At 46.0% G+C, this 5,786-nt stretch overlaps 1 pseudogene; it reads left to right on the forward strand.

The window, feature by feature from the left end:
- Positions 1–205: 205 nt before the first annotated feature.
- On the forward strand, positions 206–3,164 carry LOC120700951 (annotated as a pseudogene).
- The last annotated feature ends 2,622 nt before the right edge of the window (positions 3,165–5,786 follow it).

A 5,786-nucleotide genomic window follows, 5' to 3' on the forward strand; every position in this document is an offset into this window, starting at 1 on the left:
CTTCTCCAAACAATGATGGTTTACCAATGGACTTCCACTTGCAAATTGATCAATTCGTTATTACTCCTATATTTCCACTTGCAAATTCATGAATTCGTTAATACTCCTATATAACAACCTAGCAGCCCCTAGTAAAAACCAATAAACGCGTACACACGCACCACAATCATCGATCACCTCTCCTTTCGCATTAGTAACAGCAGGAATGGCATGCTCCTCGACTGCGCCCAAGTTCACGGTGCGTAGGCGACCGGCGGTGCTGGTGGCACCGGTGGCCGCCCCAACGCCTCGTGAGCTGAAGCGGCTCTCTGTTTTCGATGAGCAGTACAGTTTGAGGGCCCAAATCTCCAACCTCCATTTCTATCGGAGGAATGAGTCCATGGGCGGTAAGGACCCCGCACATGTTATACGGGAGGCTCTCGCCAAAGCCCTTGTGCCCAACTACCCATTCGCCGGACGGCTCCGAGAGCACAATGGATGGAAGCTCGTCGTCGACTGCACCGGTGAGGGCGTTTTTTTTTTGTTGAGGCCGACGCTGATGTTGGCCTTGAGCACTTTGGTGATCCCCTAGTGCCGCCCTTCCCGTGCCTTGAGGAGCTTATCTTTGACGTCCCCGGCTCTTCCTCCATCCTCAACTCTCCCCTTCTGCTCTTCCAGGTAAATTCTTATCTTTGCTTCAACACTAGGAAAACGAATATAATTTGTGAAATTCATAATGGTGGCTAGCGCGAGTAGCGACAACATGTAACTTTAGTGGAAATTATTAAATCTGGCCATTATATGTCTGATGGGCAGGTGACGCGACTCTCTTGTGGAGGATTCATCCTTGCGGTCCGAGTGAACCATACCATGGCTGACGCACAGGGGGTGACGCAGTTCTTGGGCGCTGTGGCAGAGCTTGCGCGGGGTGCGCAGGCTCCGTCCGTGCTTCCGGTGTGGAAACGGGAGCTGCTGGATGGGCTCAACCAGCAACAGCCGGCACTGGTACACGACAAGTTGGACGAGGTGCTGGGCACAGACATCGACGCCAAGGCCAGCAGCAGTATCATGCTTTCATTGGATCACGCGGCGCTCCGGCTATTCGAGCCCAGCTCCCGCCGCACCTTCAGAACCGTGCCACAAAGTTTGACACCATCGCGGGCTGGATTTGGAAGTTCCGCACGGTGGCGCTGGCTCCGGACACCAACGAGGTGATGATGCTGGTGGTGGTCGTCAACGCACGCGGCCGCAACACCGCCGCCGCCGGCATCCCCATCGGCTACTACGGAAACACGTTCGCGGTCCCGGTCGCCATATCGACGGCCCGGGAGCTCTGCACAAACCCCCTGAGCTACGCCGTTGAGCTGGTGAAAAGGCAAAAAACCAGGTGGACATGGAGTACATGCGGTTAGCGGCCGACCTCATCGTGCTGCGCAAGGGGAAAAGTCCGATCTTCACCGCGGGCATGTTTTCTCTGTCGGACGCAACAAGGGCCAGGTTTGACGACCTCGACTTTGGATGGGGCAAGCCGGTGTATGGGGGTGCGGCAGAAGCTGTCGGCGTCCCGTCCATTCCCTGGCTGACGAGCTTCCTCTTAGCCTCCAAGAATTCACCATGTGCTGACTATGACCAAAATGAAACTTCATCGCAAAGTAGCATGAGAATAGAGTCCAGTCCTATGCTATATATTGTATGTTTGCCTCAAGGGGTTCTATTATATTTTTATCCTATATACCGCGTGTTATCGATAAAATAATGCAATGATCATCAATTAACTTGCACGCGTCTTCTCATAGGCGTAGAATGTTCCACTACTACAGAACAGGCCTTTGGTCCAAATCATTTATCCCGGCTGTCTTTGGACACGAGACCAAAGAGTGCTTTAGTCCCGGGTCCAACGGCTAGCCGAGCCAGCGTGGGAGGGCAGGGGACCAAAGAGTTCATATTATTATTATAAATTAAAACTAGATTTTTGTTTACAATGAGAGTACATATATATTACAATGTGAGTATGTATATATTACAGTGTGACTATTTAGTATTTTATTAATTTTTTTATTGTATTATGAATAATTAATTGTATTTTGTATGTGTTTTCATTATATTGTTGTAAAGATAAGTGTAGAGAGCATGAGTTTGCCACCTGTGAGTACATTGGAGCATCGTGCGTCCGCTCGGGCGGCGGTACGCAATCAAATGGAGGCCACCGGACATTCCCTTGAGTTCCGACCTGAGGAGCGTGTTGGACTTCTGAAATGCCGTATTCGTCGTTAGATTAAGAGAGCATTTCAATGCTTTGAACTTGGTCGAGAAAATCGCAAATTTCAGCATGAATTTAATGTCGAACTACATGGTACAGATGACGATCGTGAATTGATGGCTCGATATAAAGCAAGGCGTGAAGCGTCAGGGCTAGCAGAATTTGATCGTAATGTGGAGAGACTTCGCGAGGCGGTTCACGAGGCCTCGATCAATAGGTCTTGTGAGTAGTTTATATTAGCATGAATGTATTGCATTTGCTATTATTTCAGCTTGGACCATTTAAATTATTATGTTTGTGTGATAGATTATGTAGACCTTTTAATTAATCGTGGTGTATGAGTAATGTTATTACTTTGGACCATTTATTTTTCTATTCATATTATTCAAACAATGCAGATGGACCGGCAATGGATGTACAAAGCTGACCAACGTACCAAAGAGTTCATTGATGGCTTGCATTAATTTTTGAATGTCGCCGAGGTAAACAAGCAGAATGGTTTCATGTGCTGCCCATGCTTACACTGCCAGAATAATAAAGATTATTCCTCTAGAACAACCCTTCACAGTCACATTTTCCATCAAGGTTTCATGCCCAATTACTTATGTTGGACCAAACATGGAGAAAGGGTGTTATGATGGAAGACAATGAAGAAGTAGATTATGATGATGCCCAAATTCCAATCCATGCTGGATTTGGTGCCTTTGACGATGATACTGCCATGGAAGAGCTTGAAGTAGATGATGCAGAAAATGAGCCCACCGACGAGCTTGGGCATGCATTGTGCGGTGAGCGGGAAGATTGCGAGAGTGAAAAAGAGATGCTAAAGTTTCAGCAGATGATAGAGGACCATCGCAAGTTGTTATACCCAGGATGTGAGGATGGGTTGAAGAAGCTTGGCACCACACTGGAGTTGCTGCAATGAAAGGCAACATATGGTGTATCAGACAAGGGATTTGGTGAATTACTAAAACTTTTGAAAAAATGCTTCCTAAAGACAACGAATTGCCTAGCACGACGTACGAAGCGAAACAGCTTGTTTGCCCTCTAGGATTGGAGGTGCAGAAGATACATGCATGTCCCAATGACTGCATCCTCTACCGAGGTGACTATGAGAATTTGGATGCTTGCCCCGTATGCGGTGCATTGCGTTACAAGATCCGAAAAGATGATCCTGGGGACGTCGAGGGGGAGCATCCCCGGAAGAGAATTTCCGCCAAGGTCATGTGGTACTCGCCTATAATACCACGTCTAAAGCGTCTGTTTAGAAATAAAGATAATGCTAAGTTGATGCGATGGCACAAAGAGGAACACAAGCAAGACTCAATGTTCAGACACCCAGCGGATGGGTCACAGTAGAGAACAATAGATAGAACGTACACTGACTTTGCCTTGGATGCGAGAAACATAAGGTTCGGTATGAGTACGGATGGCATGAATCCTTTCGGTGAGATGAGCAGTGGGCACAACACTTGGCCTGTCACTCTATGCATATACAATCTTCCACCATGGCTATGCATGAAGCGGAAATTCATCATGATGCCTATACTTATCCCAGGCCCAAAGCAGCCCAGAAATAACATTGATGTGTACTTAAGACCATTGGTCGAGGAACTGTTATTGCTATGGCGTAAAGAAGGTGTACGGATGTGGGACGAATACAAACAAGAGGACTTCAACCTACAAGCATTGTTGTTCGTAACCATCAATGAATGGCCTGCTCTTAGTAACCTATCGGGACAATCAAACAAGGGATATAGAGCGTGCACACACTGTTTGGAGGATACCGATAGTATGTGGTTGACTCACTGCAAAAAGTGTGTATACATGGGTCATCGTCGGTTTCTTCCAGTCAGATATCTGGTACGAAGGAAAGGCAAGCATTTCAAAGGGCAGGCGGACCACCGAACAAAACCGAAGCACCATACTGGCAGCGACATCTTGGAAATGGTCAAAGATCTAGAGTAATATTTGGAATGGGACCAGGTTGCCAACTTGTTCCGAGCGACAACGGATTGACGCCCATGTGAAAGAAGAAGTCTATTTTTTGGAAGCTACCATATTGGGAAGTCTTAGATGTTCGCCATGCAATTGATGTGATGCAGCTCACAAAGAATCTTTGCATCAACCTGATAGGATTCTTGGGAGTGTACGGAAAGAATAAAGATACACTAGAAGCATGTCATGAATTGCAACGAATGGAAGACAGAGATGCTCTACATCCTGAAAAGCGAGACAATGGACACCACTATTTAAGTCCTGCTAGCTATACTCTTAGCAAAGAAGAATAGGAAAGCATGTTTGAATGCTTGAGCAGTGTCAAGGTCCCATCTGGATACTCATCCAATATAAAAGAAATCCTAAATTTGCAAGAGAAGAAATTAACAAACCTAAAGTCTCATGACTGCCACGTGCTTATGACTGAACTTCTTCCCATTGTGCTGCGGGGGATTCTGCCTGAGAACGTGTGGTTAACCATCGTGAAGCTATGTGCCTTCCTCAACGCAATTTCTCAAAAGATAATTGACCCAGACAATCAGACAAAGCTGCAGAACAATGTGGTACAGTGTCTTGTTGAATTTGAGCTGATATTTCCAGCATCATTCTTCAACATTATGACACATCTTCAAGCGCATCTTGTGAAAGAGATTGATATCCTCGGACCTGTATTTCTACACAACATGTTCCCCTTCGAGAGGTTCATGGGTGTACTAAAGAAATGTGTTCGTAACCGTGCTCGTCCAGAAGGAAGCATCGCCAGTGCGTACGGAACAGAGGGGGTTATTGACTTTTGTGTTGATTTTATTGATGATCTTAAACTGATTGGGGTCCCTGAATCACGGTATGAGGGGAGACTAAGTGGAAAGGGCACACTAGGGAAAAAATCTAATGTCTGCACAGATGATGACTCGTTCAAGAAAGCGCATTACGTGATTCTTCAACAATCGTCCTTGGTGGATCCGTATATCGAGGAACATAAGAAGATTGTAACCTCGGAATTCCTAGAAAAGTCTGAGACCTGGATTACACATCAACACATCGACACTTTCGGCAGCTGGTTGCGGAGACATCTAATGCATAACATGGATATATGTGAACAACTGTTTTTGTTGTCTAGGGGACCATCTTGGAATATCTTAACATACCAAGGGTACGAGATAAATGGGAACACATTTTACACGGCAGCCCAAGATAAAAAAAGCACAAATCAAAATAGTGGTGTGCGTATGGACGCCACAGACAGCAATGGAAAAAAGGAGACATTTTACGGTTACATTGAAGAGATGTGGAAACTAGATTACGGTCCCAATTTCAAGGTGCCTCTGTTTCGGTGCCAGTGGGTGAAGCTGACTGGAGTAACAAAAGATCAGTACGGTATGACAATAGTTGATCTTAACAATCTTGGGTACAGAGACGAGCCATTCGTCCTAACCCAGGATGTTTCTCAGGTTTTCTACGTTAAGGACATGTCTAGTAAGCCAAAGAAGGGGATCAACAAACAAACCCGTACCAGTACCTGCTGATCCTTGATGTATTAGAAACTTTT

This window comes from Panicum virgatum, chromosome 3K (assembly GCF_016808335.1).
Source record: "Panicum virgatum strain AP13 chromosome 3K, P.virgatum_v5, whole genome shotgun sequence".
Lineage (NCBI taxonomy): Eukaryota > Viridiplantae > Streptophyta > Magnoliopsida > Poales > Poaceae > Panicum > Panicum virgatum.